This window comes from Diabrotica undecimpunctata, chromosome 5 (assembly GCF_040954645.1).
Source record: "Diabrotica undecimpunctata isolate CICGRU chromosome 5, icDiaUnde3, whole genome shotgun sequence".
NCBI classification, from domain to species: Eukaryota; Metazoa; Arthropoda; class Insecta; order Coleoptera; family Chrysomelidae; genus Diabrotica; species Diabrotica undecimpunctata.
Window position 1 is genome coordinate 89,787,242 of NC_092807.1, and position 22,391 is coordinate 89,809,632.

Below are 22,391 nucleotides of genomic sequence, written 5' to 3' on the forward strand. Positions count from 1 at the left end.
GTATATTATCTGGTCTACACTCTGCTTCAAGTTGATATGTATTGGTTGATATCGAAGAATGAGGATAAAGAAGTGCACATTATAAAAGAAAGCATGAGCCGACATAGATTTATATTTATAATATATAATAGTGAATAAACCGCTACATCAGTGTGAAACTTGGAACATGGCCATCAAACTAAATTTGCCTTACCAGATGAAACCAGATTCGACAATATTGGCCACATTACAAAAAGAGACGATAGTGCAAGAATGTCAGATGTGCAAAAGTAATACTATTAATTTATGTAAAAGGTGTAGAGTGCATCTACACCCCGAATATTTTGAAAATTTTCAATTAAAATTTAATTAACATTTAAGATACAATATGTTCCTTTATTCAAAATTGTACCGTTTTTCCTTGAAAATATTCCTGTGTTTTTTATCTAATCTAATAAATTTCTAAAATTTCTCTTTGTTTATTGTATAAACAAAGCCCTAATGTGTTAATAATATAAAAAGAATAAACTTACCCCAAATTTACTTTACTTACCTTAATACTATTTTAAAGTTAATAATAAAGTCTATTTAATAAATATATTCCCAAGAAATATAACACTCTACGCTATAACATTCTATCCACATATAGAATGTGGAACGAATAAACTAAAATATTATATTTCTCTCATTCCCAATTCTTTCTAAGAACGTATATATATATTTATACATATATTACATATATATATATATATAATATATATATATATATATATATATATATTATATATATATATCTATATATAGATATATATATATATATATATATATATATATATATATATATATATATATATATATATATATATAAGAATTACTGGATATTATTGACTGTCAATATAAACAAAAAAAAAACAAAAAAACAGTTTATTAGGGTTGCAGTCAGAAAATTGGCCGACAGAGTTAATTCCACCAGTAAAAGATGACAAACTAAATTTTTACTACCACTATTTTATATTTTGTGTGTGTTATTAATGTTGAGTGTCTATGCTTTTACAAATAATCTCAACGACTATGTCTTGAACAAGGAATAAAATCATTCCGAAAGCTAGACCAAAAGTCATAAGAGTGTTTCATTAACATCCCGGCCAATTTTCTGACTGCAACCCTAATAAACTGTGTTGCTATATATATATATATATATATATATATATATATATATATATATATATATATATATATATATAGATCAGCGAAATGTGGATAAGTTTACCGATGTTTCAAACTATTCAATGAACTTATCTAACTATACGCTCGTGAATCGCATCAATTTATATTGTTACGGGGGCAAATTTTATGGGACTATCTTACTTTTTCACTTATTTACATGGACGAATCATACACAATAAAAATGACCCCGATAAGAATTTACTACTGAGATTCAATATGGTTGCTGTTAACTCTTAGCACAATTTGTAGATTAGTCACCTTTAATTGAAAATTAATTAATTGTGACTTACTTCCATATAAACATAATATTTAACAGAGTCTAAAGGACCCATCATTGATCCTTATGAAACTCCAATATCAAAACATAGGACTTCAACAAATCTCCTTTGACCTAATGAGCTATGAAAGAAACTCATTATGGTATGGATTTATGATGTTCTATTTACTATGAAATTACAACATTCTTTTATAAATACATTTTTCAAAATTTTCAAAAAGTAGGGTTGGTACTCTAACTTAACTCTAATTTATGAATAAATTATACTACGTTTGTGCAAGACTGTTAAATGAGAGAAATATGGTAGTGTTTAAGGAATTTAAGTAATGGGATCACTGTTGGAATTACGCAAATTTTGGAGTTACGTATTTACCAATAGTCTTCTTAATTCTTTTGTTAGTAATGTGTTTTTAAAGCCTAGCCATTTATTTAATTCGGGTGTCTGTATCCGGATGATTTATTGACGGCCTGTGATAGTCAATATTATTTATTTCCTTTGTAAGATTCTGATATTTTTGTTATATTGCTTCTTATTATCACCTTTGTGACTATCCCTGAGTAGTTCATAAAACTAAATACTTAGGTGATATCCAAATTCCTAGGACCAACCAAACTGCTGAACTGCAAATAAGAATCACTTTAGCATGAGCCGTATATAGAACTTTATCAAACATCTTTAAGAGCAACATGCCAAATTATTGCAAAAAAATAACGTTGGACCAATGTGTGCTTTTAGTCATAACTTACGGCGTCGAAACACTTTCCTTAACTCATGTTACAGCAAAGAAACTCAGTGTAACCCAAAGATGAATGGAACGCTCTCTACTTGGGCTAACTTAGAAACGAAGAAATAAGGTCAGGCGCCACAGATATCATATAGCGTATAGCATGGCTGAAGTGGAACTGGGTAGGCCATGTGGCCGGAATAAATAACGGGCGGTTGACCCAAAAAATTACAGTGTGTAGACCACGAGCTGACAGAAAAAGCAAAGGTAGAAGCAGGAAGTAGGAAGTTAAATACACAATCGTGATGCTGGTTCAACTGATGTTGCGTAGCCATAAACACTGAATGGTATGATTGCTACGAAGATGAAAAAGAAAGAGAATGGAATAACGTTGCGAGAATCTAGTAGTTTATAATGGAGCAAAGTAGAGTAGGTGCGATAGAAAGCGGATGAGGAAGTGAGGGACATTTTATAAAGTAATACCATATTTTCTCGGAGAAGACCGGTAAAAATCATTTTAGTGATTAAACAAGAATAGTCTAATCTAATTAAAAAAACACTGACACCGATAGAGGAAAAAAAGTCAGGATCAATATCCAGTCATTGTATACAAACATCTCAAACGCATAGTATAAAACGTAGAGCTGAAAATACAGATTAGAAACGATTTTATCAACTCATAACCAAAGTTGTTATTTGCAAATCACGACTGTAATTTTCACAATCTATTATCTTGTATTTACCAATACATATTATCTATTTTAATCAAAATAAATGACGTCAAAACAACACTAATATACCTTTATCAGAAAAGTAAATAAGATCAATGTTCTCTATAATAACTTAACCCCTTATTCTGGTTATTTATTTTTTAACGCGTTTATCCATTTGTTTTAATTAGTCATTTGTTTATTAGTAGGTGTACATATATAATTAAATGCACTAGATGTTTTTCAGTTAATTTGGTTTTATATATAAGGATAGCTCCGTAACTTTCCTCATTCCTTTAAGTAGGTCTCATCCAAATGTTTTCTGAATTTCTTTTTTCTTTATTTTATTTAATAATATTAAACATGTATGTAATATGCAATATAATCAAGTACTAAAAATACAAAAAAGAAAGTGATGTTTCAACATTTAGCAAAACGATAAGTCATATTTGCCTTTTTCTTACTCGGTTAGGCATTTAATAATAATATATTTATTTGTATATCTAACAAAATCAGGTAGGTACTAATTTCACAATACAAAAATTAATATTACGATAACAATTACATTTGGATACATTAATAAATTAAAAACAATCTAGCAGAACATATAAAACACACATAAATTCACCAACTTTTTCACTAACGTTAAAATTATTTAAAGTTAATTTAAAAGAAGTTTTTCCTTTTTCATGTGCAGTCTCCATCATAGACTTATAATGCAAGTAGACTGACTGTTGCAATACAGGTCCATTCCCCAATGCTACAGAGAAAACTGACGCAAATCAGTCTCTTGCATCTCTTTCTAATTTGCCAGGTTGATCGAACACATGATCTAAATGATCAATGAGAAGGTCACGTGGTCGATATACTCGTCCCATTAGAAAGAGATGAAGGGGCTGATTTGCGTCAGTTTTCTCTGTCGCAGTGGGGGAACGCGTCTGTATGACAGCAGTCAGTCTATTTGTATTAATGTCTATCGTTTCTATCATTGGAGGTTAGCGGTTATGGTGTTAAACATTTCTCTGTCTTCAGCTTTATGTATTATGCAATCATCGAAAGGGTGAACATCAGATGATCTAGGTCTCCATAAATAGGACCCCCGCGTCCTATGCCCCTATTTCGATAAGATACATACTAACAAATGTGGTTCTCCAAAGCCTTGTCCGGGCCAGTTTCTATTTTTCCGTAGCCAGTACAATATTGTTCTTTCAATATCTTAGTGATCAATTGAGGAATATTACTTTTCATTTAATCCAAGTAGATGAGAAGAAGACATCGATTAATCAAGAAGTTTATTTGCTCTATGTGGACTTAAAAGAGGCATACGACAGTGCTCCACACAAAACCTGTGGAAGGCACTCGAAAAAACCAATTTAAATAATGAGATAATTAAAGCAATTATAATCATATATTTCCATACTAAGGCCAAAATAATAGTTATCGTTTAAGTAACGCAAGGCTTTATGGTTAAAACAAGGTTTTAAAATATGTGTGCTAAGAGAGGGTCTTAAGAACACGAAAGAGGAAATGATATGAAATGGGAGTCACCTTGGATGGCACCGAACTTTACACTCTATGGTATATTCAAATAGATCCGGCAAATCTCAGATATTCAAATAGATGCAACAGAAATGATGACAGCTGTTCAATTATAGTTAGAAATATTGGATAGTAGTACTTAGCAATATGAATAAAATGATTCTGTTTTAATCAAGCATCTCCATTTCTTTTATATAATACGTCAAAAAACTAGGTACGATTCTTCTTATTTTTTTTTGGAACAATTTTGTTATTGTTTTAATTCTTTTGTTTAAGATATTGAAGCAGCAGCGAAAGATGAAATAGGAACAGAAATTTGTGCCCGTAAAAATCATTGGTTTGATGATCAATGCAAGAATGCAACCAGAGAAAAATAAAGCCTAAAGAAAGATGCTTACCGGACGAATTAGATTATTTGTAAGAAATTACCAGACAAAGAGAAGAGAAGAAAAGGGGACACGAAAGAGAAAACTAAAACTAATAAGGAATTAATAAGGAACTTAAATATATCGAGAAGAAAACCTCAATAGAGAGAAAGAATTTAGAGCATTCTATAAGAAAGTTAACATCAACAGAAAAGAATTCAAGGCAACCGAAAGTCACTGCAGAAGTCAGAATGGCAACCTATTAACAACAAGGAAAGATGTATTGAATAGATGAGTGGACTACTTTAACCAGGCACTTAATAGAAGAAAACCTTAAAGACGAAAGAGATATGGTAAGGAGAACAGACGAGAGAGTAGAGGAACCATCAACGATTCTTAAAGTTAAGGATGCAGTTAAAAAACTAACCAGAAACAAATCACCTGGAATAGATAATCCCCCAGCGGAACTATATAAAGAAGATGGCCACGATACCATAATGGCATCACAGTAGCTTATAAAAGAAATATGGACACAGTAATCCCTTCCCAATGATTGAAATATTAGAATATTTGAATACTTTGCACCATTCACAAAAAAGGAGATATCTTTGAATGCTCTAACAAAGGAAATGTACAAAGCAATGAAAGAGCTAGGAATACCAAATCAGTTGGTAAATTTAACAAAACTAACTCTTGAAAAAGTTTAATGTAGATCACGAATTCAGCGGAAACTGTCTAAACCTTTTAAAACAAATAACTGGCTGCTCCAGGCAGACCATCTCTCCTGTATACTCTTTAAACTGGCTTTGGAAAAAATAATAAGTATGTCGCAAATCACAACCAATGGTTCAATATATAGTAAATTAGTGCAAATCCTTGCCTGCTGATGCTGAATATATCAATATTGTTGGGGTCACGGAAAACGCTGTACGAGAGACGTATGTAGCATTAAAATAATCAGCTACAAAAATTAAATTAATAATAAACACCAACAAAATGAAGTATATGAAAATAAGCACGTAATAAATCCTACGACCACTTGTTATAGAAAACGACGTCATCGAAGCAGTGAACGAATTTGTATACCTGGGAGTGCTTCTTAACGTTGTAAATAATAGTACCGTAGAGATAAACCGCAGAGTTTGCATGACTAGCAGATGCTATTTTGGGCTTAATCTCCTCATTAAATCCACAATTATATAGAGAAATACAAAAATAAGATTCTATAAAACAATAATACGCCCAGTCCAAACATATGGGTTAGAGACCTGGACTATAACAAAAAATAATAAACACATGTTAAGATATTTCGAAAGAAAAGTACTAAGGTAAATCTATGGAGCAGTGAATGACAATGGAGTGTGGAGAAGATGATACAACTTCGAACTTTATAGAATATACCAGGAATCTGATATCGTAAAACATATTAAGATAGGACGCCTGAGGTGGATAGGGCAGGTAATGCGGATGGAACAAAATGACCTAGCTAGAAAAATGCTCCTTGATTGACCTATTGGCCAGAGAAGAAGAGTAAGACCCCGAACAAGGTTTCTTGATAACATCGATAAAGACATAAAAAATATGGGAATACGCGCTTGGCTTGACTGGAGAGAAATTTTTGACGAGGCTAGGACCCATGCAGGGTTGTAAAGCCAAAATGATGATGATAATGAATAATTCTTTTGTAGTGCCTCCAGCAACGTTATTCAATATGGATTTTTTTTCTGTCCAAATGCTATTAGGCGAATGTTATGATCTTATGAATTCTTTGAATTTGTGCACTTTAGTTATTACAGCTTTTATGAATGTGTAACTTTTTCAAATGGCACTTAAGTGCCATTGGGTGCCATTTAAAATAAACTTATTTTAAAGTAAAATTATGTCTTATTCCCAATAAAAATAGTAAATTGCATTAAGATGCCACCTGAATATAACTTCAGAATAATATTGAAACGTTCACATTTTGCATTTATTTCTCAAAATCATACAGGCCAATAGACTAGTTGGTAGCTGTTTTAGCGTCTTATCTACTTTGTAGAACTCTTTTAAATTGCCTCGTCTTGTACTTCGCTTGTAGGAGACTTCTCTTGAATCAGACTCAGAGTTACCGAACTGGCATTTAATCTTACAATAATTATAATGCGATAATTATTTATTTTGTACTCTTTTAAATTATTTTTAAAATGTCTGTAACCTATCATTGCTACGCCGTTTTAAATAGGTCAATAATCCCAGAGAAGTAAATCATTGTAAATCATAGAAACATACTAGCCCTTATACCACCACGTCCATTACACAAACGTTCCAGTCTCTATTTTAAGTTTGTTTAAAATTTTTATTTTATACAAAACTTTTTATGGTGTCTGCCTTGTCTCCTACACCACCATGGTTGGTATAGTTATAGTATGGTTGGTATAAAATATGGTCCGGCGGCTTGTTGTTCCGGTAATAAAATATGTAATTAAAAGTAAATTCACTTTAAAATTCAGCAAAAAAAGAAAGGATGTCCACGCTTTTTTTTTATTTGGGTATTTAAAAAACGCAAAACCTAAAAATATAACAACTTTTTTAAAACATGTCTTTTCATTATTACACTTGTAATTAGTCGACATATTAATAATTTCACAATACAACCATTAGCAAAGAATCACTTAAAATACTTTTACATTTAATTCATTTTCTCCTTTTTCTGTATTTTTTAAGTGTCAAATCTTCTTATAGTATTCTTTAACTTTGATTACTTTGGCGATCTTTTTCCACCAGTCATCTTTGGTAATATTAGATACTTCTTTTAATTACGTCAATTACCTTTTTATTAAATTTAGGAAATGTATTGGCACGCCCTTTTCCTTTTTTTGCCCCTAAATTAGAGTTAATTATTATTGAACTTATTGAACACACAAAAATAGGGAGGAAGTTTTAAGATAGTGTGTCAATGTTTTTCGGCAATACTCTTGGGTATATAATTCGTTAAATTGCTTTGTGTATAGATTTTCAATAAATTGTTTTTTTCGTATAAAAATCTTCGAAATACAAATAATTTTCCATTAAAAAAATTTGCCTTAGCTTTCTTTAAATATGTGTTTGGTATTTTAAAAAGCTGCCAGGAATAATAGAAAGCGTTTTGAAGCATTATTATACTATTTGGCTCCAAGTTTGGGTATTATTAATGAGTATTTAAGCCGATCTTTAAAAATATTAGCTTACATACTCCTGTGATATTCAACATTACAATCCTCTATTTTCTTCCCACATAATTTGAAAGCGTTCGGAAACCACCTCTCACTTCCTCCGCAGTGTACAATAATTAGCCACGATCCCTTATTTTCTAGCATTTTTGATATGCATATGTTTGAACCATCTGCCCACTTTTCGTACAATAATTGACCATGATCCTTTATTTACAGGCATTTTGGATACGCACATGTTTGAATCATCTGTTCATCGTTTCCTAACTGTATCATGGGTATTATACCAAGTTTCGTCTAAATAGTAAATTTTCCTATTTTCAAACAGGTAAAAGTGTCTCACGCTAGCCTGTATTGATCGGATTATGAAACCATGTTGGAGTTCTTGTACCTAGGACTCCCACACGAAGAACACATAGGGTGCTATAGAGGTGAAAGGGATGGTCTGGAGCATTGGAGCGCGGTGGAGTGGTTCCTGTTTACACGAATTAATACACTTCGCAAAGGTTGTATAAGTCTCACAGGCTGGGATAGCTTGCCAGCTATCTTGCCTATATTACCTCCTTTGACTATTATTTGACTTTCCATAACTGCGTGATGTTTACTTATAGTTTTAAATTAAAAGCGTATTTTCTTTATTTAATTTTAAAGAGTTTTCTCACAACAGTTCATGTTCCCACCGGTTATTTCAAATTTCTTTCTTAATATTTTTATTGTAGGTAATTCATTGCTTCTGTAACAATCGTATATTGTAGTTTTCAATAGTTCTATAAGTAAAGCATCTATAGGTCTTGAACATTTGTAGTCACATGCGATGATAGGGTTCTTTTTTTAAATATTTTGTATATAGTTGAAAGTGGAATTTCCGTTAAATCAAAAGTTGCTTATACCAACAGTTTTTCATCGAAACCGAATTTTTTATGTAGATTTTTGTACACAATGAAACATACTTGCTGGACATACTTTTCAGGAATTACATTTACACCAACACTGGCACAAAATCAGCTTATCTACAAAATCAGTGTTGTTATCGTACGCAATATTTTCAACCACATTTTCACACGGACGCGATATCACTATTTAAAAATAATTAAATTACGGAAAACAACACTCTACAGTCTATTAACGAACTTCTGCATCACTAGTCAAAATAACTAAATTACAGCAAACAACACTCTACACTTTACTGACAAACCGCTATATTACTAATAAATTATGACAAACAACACTCTTTACTCTACTAACGAACTGGTCCCCATCTAAAATCTAAAAGGCTTATCGTATTAAAACAGCATCCAGTCGGTTGTAAAAAATGTATTAAACTTTGCCGCTTTCAAAGTGGTCTGCAATATATATTACCGCTACTATAACTTATTAGATATGACCAATAGTCACTTACTCTGATTGGCGATATTTGCTAATTGAGTTACTCGGCAAATTACTCTCCCGATTAATCATACTCTTCGTGATAGTTCTAGACGCTATGTAATGCAGTGGGGCTCCATATTCTTCTGCATCGAAGTAAAATAGACTTTTTGCTGTTACAAATCCGCTTGTGATAGTGTAATGATAAGGCGGTCCAGGGTCATTTTCTATGTGTCTTAACTTGAAACTATGACCACAGCCTCCCGTTAGGAATGTTTTTTAACTTTCCAGACTGGAGTGTAAGGAGTGTGAAATGGAAAGTATGAGATACACAGTAATTAAGGTAGGGCAGGGACGCCAAGCCCTGAAGTAATCTGTACCTAGTGGGATTGTAGAAAGATACTAACCGCTACCCCTGTTTAATATATACATATTAAACCTACTCCACCATACTACAGAGAGGAAACCAAAGGCTCGGCTTAGCCTAATTCGATACAGTTTAACAAGAAAACTAGTTACGTTTAATTAGTACGATATCAATTTGTAAAATAAAATATGCATCAAAAAGTGCAAAACTAACTGTTTGTTCTCTAAGGAATTATTTTGTAATCTACTTCGTAGAAGTGTGCCAGTATCACAAGCATCGTAATACACTTGTGATTTCATTATATCTGTACTCGTACCATAGGCAAAACCATCACTGCTAGCCTTGCCCTAGTAATATATAAAATATATATATGGAGCACTTTATACAAATTGTATTTGCAAGCCAATCCCATTCAAATTTATTTCTGAAAATATCTTGTTCCCCTAGTATGCAAACAAAGAAAGTAATAAAATTCAAATATGTTTATGACCCATTATATATACGTAATTTATTGTTAAATAAAAAGCATTGTTGACTTTATGCTTTGTTGGACAAGCAAATCAATATTAAGTAGTTCAAGGTTATTAGTAGTAATGTGATAAATATATTTATAATTTTCAGTCATGTCTGCTAAATATTATTTTTGTATTATTCAAGTGCAAAATAACTGTATTAGGATATTATACTAGTTTCTTTAATTATAAGTTAACGAAGGTAAACAAAATATATGCATATCAGTAAAAATACAAAACAAAATTAATAAAAATAAAAATAAGACCGGAAACTTTTCCTAAATCCTAAATACATGGACTGCTCATTAAAGACGCTGTAGCCGGATACACTGAGATAAAGGTGGTTCTTTATATATATTTGTATATTTTAAAATTTAATCTGACTCGCCACCTGTTGTTTTCATTTATAGGATCTAGTATTCGCCTGAGTACCTTTCTTTTAAAGATGTCCACGCGGTGTACAGATTTTTGATTTGGATTATGGTCTTGTAGATTCGTATCTTAGTTCTTTGATAAACGTTTCGTGATTTAAATATCTTCATAATAGAGCATGCTGTATTCAGGATGATTTTTTTGTTAAGATCTGTATCATCAATGTTATCCTTTGTGATGTTGACTCCTAAATAGATAAAGTCATCTACTTTTTCTAAGTTGTCTAACTGTCAGGTAGGTTCGCATTGTCTTCTCTGATTGATTTTTTACTAGGATTTTAGACTTTTTTGTGTTTATTTTCAGACCAATTTGTTAAGCATATAATTTAAGTTCCGTATACGTATCAATGAACAAAGAAGAATTTGAAATTTTGAGAGGGGTTCTACAGGGGTATATTTTGTCTCCTGTGCTGTTCAACCTTTATGTGTAGAATGTTTTTGTAGAGGAACTCAAAGGCTCTGAGTTTGTTATAAAGGTCAACGAGTACCCGATAAATAACATTCGTTACGACGAAGACATCGCTATAATCACAGACAACGAACGTAATATGCAGTCCATGCTAAATAAAATAAATACCGGAGGAAAAATATATATAACTCAAAGATAAATGAATAGAAATAAGAAAAAATGCACATACTTAGGAATGATAATGAATGTCCCATGGGATCCTGAAAAAGAAATAAATTTACGTACCGAACAAGCAAGACAAGCTTTTATTTAATTTACCGCGCTACACCGTAACCCAATATTTACTTCAATATCCACTACAGGATGGTGAAATGCTATGTATGGTCCATATTGTTATAAGGCATGAAGACATGAACGTTAAAGTTGGAGGCCTTCGAAATGTGAACCTTGTGAAGAATGTTCTGCATACCATGGACAGATAGGGTGAGAAACGAGGAAGTCTAAGAAGGGCAAATACTGAGAAAGAATTACTCAACGATTAAGGTACAAAAATTGAATATCTGGCCCATATTCTAAGAGGAAAAAAATACGCAAGCCCTCAACTAATTATCCAAAGAAAGATTGAGGGCAAAAGAGGAGTAGGTCGCAAATAAATGTCATGGCAGCGAAATATAAAGAACTGGACAGACATAAATAACACTGCCGAGCTTTTTGCATGCCGCAAAAGATAGACGTCTGGCTTTAAGAAAATTCGCCAACGCACTATAGGTGCACGGCACTATAATAAAAACATACGTATTCTGGCCTGTTGCTTTGGTTCTGCTCACGATATTTACGTCATGACGTAAATATCTAATCATAATATAATCCTACTTAAAATAATCTGCTATGCAGACGACGCAATAACGAAGATGATTTACAACGTATGCTGCACCGATTTAATATAATTATATGTTAATTTTCCCAAAAAAAACCAAAATGCATGGTTACAACAGCAAATTTACTGAGATGTAAATTGGAGCTGAAAGGTCAGATAATAGAACAAGTGATGGAGTTTAAATATTTAGGCATCACACTATCTAGCTACGGAAAGCTCGAAACTGAAGTAGAAGATCAAGTGAATAGAGCAAACAGAGCCGCAGGCTGCCTAAATGAAATAATATGACAAAACAAAAATATCGGGAAAGAAACGAAAGGTAGAATTTACAAAACAGTCGTCAGACCAATAATGAGATACGCGGCAGAAACAAGACCTGACACAGACAGGACAAAAAGGATGTTAGAAATAGCAGAGATGAAAATGGTAAGACATTTGGGATAGAGCTAGAAGTACAGATATATGACGCAGATGCAAGGTGGAGAACATCAAGAACTGGGTAAGAAATAAAAGAGTAGAATGGAACGATCATATAAACCGAATGACAACAAATAGAGTAGTAAAGACGGTAGGAGACGGTTCCCCAATAGAAAGACGGTCAGTAGGAAGACTACCAAAACGATGGAATGACAACTTACTGGAGGCACTAAAAAACAAACAGAGTCATGTCTATATAAATAGAAGAAGAAGAAAAAGAAGAGGAGAATATGCTTCCAGTTTGACTGATTTATAGATAATTGTGTTTTTTCTACCTTCTGCCGTTTTCTCACTACGCAATTTAGTGCTTAATTAAACAGTGTTCTAATCCTCCTTGCGTTATTTGAAATTGATCTGTTATCTCAACTTATGTACCTGAGCCACTGTGTCCGTTACCGTCATTTGGACGAGTCTAACCAGTTTGAACGCTAATTCAAACTCGCTTAATAATTTGTATACATGTGCCTTGTTTATTGAGTCATATGCTTGTTTAAAGTCGACGAAAATATTATAGATGTATATGACATGTTCCCAGGCTCTGCTCGAAAGTTACTTAACCGTGAATAGGTTATCAATGGTTCACCTTTCTTGTCTAAATCTTGCCTGATATCCTTCGATAATCTTCTCTGCGTTGGGTTGTAGTATATGGTTAAGTATATTGGTAAATGTTTTATATTCACCACACAGCAAGGAGATGTTTCTATGGTTTTGACAAAGGAATTTATCGCCCTTAATGTATTATCGCACTCATTTTACTCTTTTGGCATTTCCCGTGCCTCCATATTCTGTGTATGACCTCATATATATTTTTCGTTATTTCCGTTACTTGCTTCCGGCTTATCTATAATCGAAAATTCTGCAGGTATTCCATTAAATCCAGGGGTTCTTGTTATTTTTCTGCAATGTAATTGCTGTTTTTTTTTCTTCTTTTAATAGTTTATATTCTGTCTACAGACTAGTTTTGGGTTTACATAGTTGTTTCATTTGTTTAATAAATTGATATGCATTTCGTGCTTTTTCTTCTTAAAAGTTTATTTCCATATTCATTATTTGTTTTTTATGTATTTTCTCTTTTTTGTCTACACCGTTTATCAGCTATTCGTCTTTTGTTTTCAAATACCATTTTTCTTTCTCTCGTTCGTGTAGTCAAATACATTCTATATATTTCGTTCTTCAAATGCCGCCTTACACCCAAAACATTGGTGATCTTTTCTTTCTTTTTTTCGAATTTCTTTGAAGTTTGAGGTCTTTTTAGTTTCCCCATGTCGGCTGATTCTAAATCTCAAGTGTACCTGAACTAGTAGGTGACCTTTTTTGGATTGTTGCACTTTTGTATCTTTCCCAAGCTTTCATATGCCGCTTGATGTATTGCTTGCACTATATTTCCATATATTTTATTTGGTGTAGTATCGTCGATTTGGCTTAGCTTTTGGCCCCACCTCAACTCGTACAGAAATGTTACGGAGGGATCTTTCAGGAGTTGTAGTTTGTACTTTGGCGGATTGTACTGGATATTTTGTGTTTTAGGGATGTTATCCGTATCGGCAACTCTGTAACATGAAAAATGGATTTTTTTATTGGTGTCTTAAACTTTTATTCTTATGTTTATTCCCTTCGTCCCAATCGCCATGCTTGGAAGACCAGAATTTTCTGTTCGGGTTTATTCTTCTAGCCAATCTGTCCCAGCTAGAAACTCCTCTTTTATCCCCTCTCGTCAGCTGCATACTGTACATTGTTGCACACCATATACCCAGCGACTACGCAGCAAAAGCAAATATTTTTTAACAGAAAGCAGTGAAAATTATTCAGAGTTAAAGAGTTATTATCTTCAATTGTTATTGCTTCATTTATTGTAACCTTATCTCTTCTCATAAGATCTATATTATTTGAATATGCTACTATTTGTGTTGAGGAGCGGATTATAGTTTCTTTACTTACGCCGGCCTTGACTGTTTTTTCTACTGCTATGTTGAATAGTGTGGTTGACAGGGAATCGACTTGGCGCACTACTGTTTCTGTCGCAATTGTGTTATTGTGTGCTACCTTACTTTATTGTGTTTTTGAACTCAAGATCCATCCACAGTCTTTTGTTAATCCGATTAGCTTTGCTAAAATCTTGATGTTCCATTTGATTATATAATTTATTTCTTCCAATGCAGTCAAAGGCTTGTGTGAAGTCTGAATCACTAAATCCTTGCTGGTAGTCCCCAATTTTTTCTTTATGAATTGAGTTAGTTTCTGTCTGATGAGGGATGTTTGAATTTTGTATATTGTACTTCATCATCATTTAACCCGGATCTATCCACTGCTGGATATAGGTCTTCCTCAGTCTTCTCCATGTATTTCTGTTTTGTGCTGTTTGCATCCAATTTTTGTCGATGCGTTTTATGTCATCAGACCATCTTGTTGGTGGACAACCTCTACTTCGATGTGCTTCTTGTCTCGGTCTCCACTGTATTATTCGCTGTGTCCATCTGTTATCCGACATTCTAGCTCTGTGCCCCGCCCAGTTCCACTTAAGTGTCATAATTCTTTCTATGGCATCTGTCACTCCTGTTCTCCGTCTTATTTCCTTGTTTGTGATCCGATCCCTACGAGAAATGCCTACCATCTATCGTTCCATGGCTCTTTGGGTAACACAAATTTTATTTCTTACTTTCTTGGTTAGTGTTAATGTCTCTGCACCATATGTAAGTACTGGCAACACGCACTGATTAAAGACTTTTCTTTTAAGACACATAGGCAGTTCTGATTTAAGAACATAGCTTGCCGAATGCCACCCAAGTGATTCCTATGCGGCGGCTTAGTTCGCACGTTTAATTATCTCTTCCTATGCGTATCTCATGTCCTAAGTACTTATATGAGGTGGTTTCTTCAATATGCATGCCATTTACTGAAATCTTTTCGCTTAACACAAGATTTGTCATGATTTGTGTTTTTGTGTGGTTGATTTTTAATCCTACTTGTAGGGAGGCTAGATATAGTTTCTCCAGTTGCGATACTGCATCATCGATTCTGTCAGCAAAAAGGACAATATCGTCAGCAAACCTCAAATGACTAAGCATTTCTCCATTGACATTAATTCCTTTTTCACTCAGATTTGCGTTCTTAAACATATGCTCTAATAATGTTGTAAACAATTTTGGCGAACTTGTGTCTCCCTGTCGCACTCCCCGTTTTATTTTAAATACGTTGGTCTTTTTATCTGCCAGTTTCACACTTGCTGTCCCATTTTGATAGATGTATTTTATCATGTTTATATAGCGATGATCTATACGGCACTCTGTTAAGGCTTTTAACATCTTTTGATGACTTATTGTGTCGAAAGCTTTTTCGTAGTCAACAAATATCATGACTAATGGCTTGTTATATTCAACACTCTTTTCTATTAAGTTCTTAATTACTTGTAAATGATCATTCGTGCCATATCCTGCTCTAAAACCTGCTTGCTCTCTTGGCTGATAGAAATCCAACTTACTTCCTAGCCTGTTGGTAATAACTCTTGTAAATAGCTTATATACTTGTGACAACAAGTTAATGGGGCGGTAGTTTCTAAGGTCGCTGATATCTCCCTTCTTATGAAATAAGATGATTTCCGCGTTGTTCCACTGCGTCGGTGTTATCGCTTCGCACAGACATTTATTGAACAATTTAGCAAGTGTCAGTAAGAGCTTATTTCCTCCTAGTTTTAGGCTTTCGGTTCTTCATCACCCGAAGTGCATTTTTAATTTCGTCAACAGTTATGTTCGGCATTAATTCTGAGCATTGATTCTCTATCTTTAGTACGGATCGTCATTCATCGGATTCACTTGTTTCATAGAGTTGTCTGTAGAAGTCTTCCACTGTTTTCACTATTTCTTCCTTATCAGTCACAATGTCGTCTTGTTTATTTCTTAACTTGTGTATGTTCTTTTTTCCTGTGGACATGTTGTGTCTTAGAACTTTCAGACTTCTATTTTTCTCTATCACCCTTGTCACCTCTCTCATGTTATGTTGCCGTATGTCTTTTCGGATTTCTTTGTTTATTGTTTTATTGTACCTTATTGTACTTAGCAGATATATATTCCTCTATAGTTGTTACAGTCTGTTACTTCTCTTTTCCTTATTATATTTTAGGGATGTTTTTTGACCCTTTTCTCTTGCTTCCTTCAAGTATTATGTTAGTATTCTTCCCCGGTATTATATTTTCCTAAAACAATCTTTACTTAGGTAAATGTCCGTTCCTTACGGATCTTATTAGAATTATTTTTGTTCTCTTCGTACCGCTTTTAAATTTCAGTAGTAGAGATCTCCTGCTAGTATCTTTTTGGATACCAACGCATTTTACATCTACTATGTCGGTATTTTCATTTAGTGGAACTGATATCTTAAGTTCAATATTTTTTAAACTTGTTTTTATATTATTTCCCTCTTTTTCTATGACACCATATATGTAGGTACTCTAATATTTTTCTTTCTTTAGTCTCTTGATAGCTGTTTGTCATTTTCACTTTTATTTGCTGAAAATCATTTTGCACTTCATCGACGATAAAAACTCCACCAGTATATCCCTCGAAATATTTGTTTCTCTTTTGAGCTCTGACGTTGTAAATTCAAGTTCAATTTTATTTTCAATTTTAGGATACCTACTGTGGATTTCTCTCTCTATCCGGCAACGTTTGACTGGTTAGGCTTGGCGACTTTAATGTTTCTTATCTGTCAATTGTCAAGTTAAAATGTCGATTTACTTGTTACTCTTGTTTATGCCGTTTATGTATGTTTTCTTATAGTTTTTGAGTTTTAGCTTGTGATGGGCTATGTATATTTTTTTGATTAATAACTAATATTTTTCAACTTTTCGTTAGAGGGAAATAATTTTCACGTGGTATTACTCACACACAGTCGCCAAGTCACATACACAATATAAACTTCGATATATAATGAATTATAGAATAAAAAAAGGAAAATTTAAAACGATATTTAAATGTAAAAACTTTTATTTTTATAACGAATACAAATGCAAATATATTTTTATCTATCTAAATTTAGTTCAAATATTACATAAATTATCACGCCGGAAAGTAATTTTTATTCAAAATATGAGTTATAGTTAAAGTTTTCAATAAATTATCCGCAGTAGTTTGTTCATCGGTCTTAAAATAAACTTCTGTTATAGGATTTATTATCAGGAATCCATTTTCAGAGAATGTCCCTGTTACTGCTGGCGACTCTATCCAAACAAACAGCGCAAACTTGTCACTAGTAATTTCAATTCTAAACTCTCCGTTGTCACTTAGTTTGTTTACTGATGTTACTTTAACTTCGGCAGAGGTCAAATTTATGTACTTGACAGCAGCTGGTAGTACAAAATTATCAGGAGCTATTGAAACTCCATAATTTGTGAGAGAAAGATAAAAGAAACAATTATTTCTAGCGATGTTTGGCAGACCACAGCCCAAACTTGACAAATAATTATCAGTCTGAATTGTTTTTATTAACGCAGACGATCCGCTTTCTAGAGTAATGTTTATGTAAGTAGTAGCAACAGGCTGGAAACTAGTAAAGTTGTAGACTCTTAGAGATACAGTGACATTTTCTATTGGGGATAACAGGTCTGAAACTACATAAATCATTAGATCCCTCTTGCTATCAATGTGACCAACCACTATTATTGGAGAAAAGAAATTGCCAGCAAGATATTGCAACATCTTTCTTCTTCCCATGTAATCAATTCCCGACCAGGTTGGAGCTACCCAGACATCGTTAAGCTGCCAATAAAGAGCGCCCATTGTATATCCTTCACCTGCTCCATTTAAATTACTGCGGTAGATTCGATAATGTTCTGTCTCTATTTTTACAGCCATTGCCTGTACCACTTGAGAATAGTAGATGAGGGCTTCATCAAAATACGAATTTAAAAATGGTTCCTTAAAGTTGTACAGAATAAGAGTCTGTAGTTCTATATTTCCTAGTGGATGATGTTGTCTGTGATTCATAAAAGCACTGTTAATGTAAATATCACTGAGGTTATTGGTAACGGATAACCATGATTGAATGGAGGGCAAGGATTGGTACCCATATTCGGAAGCAAATCTTGGTGTAGGATAAAAATTTGGATTGAACGGATCTAAAATATAATTGTAAAAATGGACGTCTCCGTAAAGGGAACTAGCTGGATTTTCAGCAAGGTATCCCTCTGCATCAGATTCCTTGCCGTTGGTAGGACTAGATGTTATAAAGAGACCTCTGTCATGTGTTATTTTTAAGAATTCTGATTTAATTGTTGTAACATAGAGCTTTACATAATCTTGATAATAAATAGTGAAATTTAAAAGTGTGTGGTACCAATTTTGACGTAAAGCACCTTCGTTTTCGTTATTACCAGAAAAAATAATGACACTTGGGTGGCTATATAATCTTTTTACTTGGTGCTTTACTTCTAGCAAAACATTGTCCAAAAATATATTTGTAGCTGGATACATACCACATGCAAACATGAAATCCTGCCAGATTAGTATACCCAGTTCATCTGCTAGACTATAGAAATAGTCTGACTCGTAAACACCCCCTCCCCACACACGTATCATATTCATATTAGCATCACGAGCTGCTGTAAGGAGGCGTTTGATGTTTGTTTTATCCTGACCTTTTTCCGGTAAAATATCTATCGGTATCTCATTGCTACCTTTCATAAATATTGGCACATCATTAATTTTAAAATAGAAAGAGAGACCATTGGTTAACTTATCTTGAACTAACTCCACTTTTCTGAAACCAATTTTTTGTTTTTTGATACTGACGTCTTTAGCATCACTGCTTTCGTAAGTCACTTTAAGAAGATACAGCTTGCTTTCTCCATAACCGTTGGGCCACCAACTGTTCACATAAAGTTTTGGTACTGGTACAGTTACAGCAGCAACAATTTCTTGATTACTGTTTGCTGTTGTATTAACGTCTATTACCTTTGCAAAATTTATAAAATTAAGTGCAATTTCCACTAATACTTTTCCGGATACTCTATTTTTTATATTATTAGCTAAGTAAATATCAACGTTGAGGTTCCAATAATCTTGATATTGTTCACTAACATCACTTACGACATATCGAATCACAGATTCACTGAAAGCTTGAATATAAACATCTTTCCAGATTCCAACTGAAGGAAAAGATGGGCCCCAGTCCCAAGAAAACGAAGCTTGCATTTTTCTAACCATATTAACGTGACATTCTCCATTGTACTCCGCTGCAGGACAGTCTGGTGGTACAGTGTAGTTTTTAGCCTGTTCTGTGGCTATTGTAGATGAAATTTCTATAGGCGATAAGAAATTTATTGTGAGAGTATTATTACCAATTTTAAGATAATTTTTTATAGGAAAGATGTATTGCACAAACATATTTTTTGACTCACCGATTTTAGCTCCATTTAGATATATATTAGAAAAAGTATCCAAACCGTCAAACACTAAGTGTATATTTTCATTGTTTATGAGATCTTGTGATAAAATAAACGTTTTTGTGTAAGTCCAGTTCAATCGAGGCACCCATTTTAAATCGCGGTCATTAAACCCGTAATGAATATCTCCAATTATATCACTGTTCATTAAATCACTGTATATTCCACCGGGAACTGCCGCCTTTATGTTATTATACTTTTTTGTGCTGTCGCTTAGTATCCACTTTCCGTTTAATGATAGGATTTCTAAACCCTGGCACAAATTAGAAAACGCTAGCACAAAACACACTACGCTCAAAAACATTTTGATTGTGTTTGTAATGTTAGATCAGATGCTTTTTGTGAACAATTGTGTTGCCGATTAGTTCGTTTTAAATAACGTAACTGAAGTTCAATTTATCACATTCAATGACGAATAGAATGCAAGATAGCGACCAGTGGCGGCGAAAAGTGATAAGTTAGATATAATATCAGTTTTGTGGTTGTTATCACCTTATTGTATATCTGCATAATTTGCATATAAACAAAACAAATTAATGTATTGGTTTTTATACCTATAATATTTATACTTAACACAACTGGCTGTGAGTTTGCTTTTATCTGAGCTGTTAAAATTTTTTTAACCAGAAAGTATAAGAGTCGTTTTATTTTAATTAAGTCCAAATAACAACAAATTACTGAAATGTAGGCATCCATAGATGCAAAACATATTAAGTATACACATTTATAAATAAACAACAAATTACTGAAATGTAGGCATCCATAGATGCAAAACATATTAAGTATACACATTTATAAATAAACACAAAATAAGAGAAGACCTAAAGTATGAGAAATAAAATTAAATAAATCAACCCAAATAAAAAAAATCTAAGCGCCGCTATGAAATTACATAATAATATTAATTATGGTTCTTCTTAGGACATTATTTCAGTCGTATGGTATTGATGTCTTTAAGGTATGCCGATAATTATTATTGCGTGCACTTTGAGATAAATGTAACAGCTAGCAGGATTGTATTAGCCCAATGTGCACTTTCTGAAACTGTTTTCTTAGGCATTATTAACTTATACATTATTTTATCTTGGATTCAACCACACACACACACATCTATATATATATATATATATATATATATATATATATATATATATATATATATATATATATATATATATACATATATATATATATATATATATATATATATATATATACATATATATATATATATATATATATATATATATATTTATATATATATATATATATATATATATATATATATATATATACAGGGTGAGTCACGCTCAACGGGACGGAGCCTACCGGGGAAATGGCTAAAGATATTAAAAATTCCTTTTGTAGGAATACGTAGGTCAGTACCGGCTACAAATTAAAATTTGTGAGATATATACAGGGTGTCCCAATTTGGCGTAATGATATAAACTTATACTTTTTTAAATGGAACAACATATATTTCACTTTAATTTTGAATTTTACTGAACAAAATAATGTTACTTTATTCAACATTCCCTATACCTATTTTTGACCGATTTCGATTTATTTGGGTTTTTCTGAAAATGTACTATTCGCGAAATTAATTAATTACACAATATCGCATCAATTATAATTAACGCCTTTTTGTCAATTAATTTTCAAGTGTCCATGCTTTACATTAGAATAATTACCAATTAAAATTAATCTACAGAGTGTTCGCAATACGAAGTGTCAATGCTGTATAATAGTTTGTGTAATTACTTTCTTAACTTAAATGGGACACCCTGTATTTTACTTTAATTTTGAATTCTAATCAAAAAAATAATATTACTTTATTAAACAATCCCTATACCTATCCTTTATAATTTTCGATTAATTTGGGTTTTTTTGAAAATGCACTATTCTTGAAATTAATTAATTACACTTTATTACATAAAGTTAAACAAAACACACTAGAAAAAAATTAATTTACATTAAATGTTCAAAATGGTGTCCATTTTCTTCAATACATAACCTCACTCTGTGTTCAAAATTTTGTTTTACTCTTCTTAGCATTTCTGGGGTAACTGTTGCAAACGCATTACGAATACGCGTTTTCATGTCTTCAGCGGTTGTAGGTGGAGTTTGATAAACCAAACTTTTAATATATCCCCAAAAAAAAAGTCCATTGATGTTAACCCAGTTGATCTAGGGGGCCAATTGACAGAACCACCCCTACCTATCCACTTTCCGGGAAATTTTCTGTCTAAATATTCTCTAACGTTACGCATGTAATGTGCTGGAGCACCGTCTAGCTGCAGAAACATTGTTCTTCTAAAATTTAAAGGGATATTTTGCAAAAGTATCCAAAAGTCTCTTCGTAGAAATCTTAAACTTAACTTAACTTTTGTCCATTTAAATGGCCATTAAAAAAATACGGTCCTATCACATGTTCTCCTATTATTCCACCATATACATTAAGGGACCATCGGTTTTGTCGATCAGTACATCTATATTCATGTTGATTTTCCG

At 32.8% G+C, this 22,391-nt stretch overlaps 1 protein-coding gene and 1 pseudogene across 1 annotated transcript in view; both read right to left on the reverse strand.

Annotated features, from left to right (window-relative positions):
* The window catches only part of LOC140441456 (23 kDa integral membrane protein-like), a 78,064-nt gene that overhangs the window by 10,566 nt on the left and 45,107 nt on the right, over window positions 1-22,391 (reverse strand). The window lies entirely within an intron of this gene.
* Window positions 17,407-20,291, reverse strand: LOC140441455 (beta-mannosidase pseudogene; annotated as a pseudogene).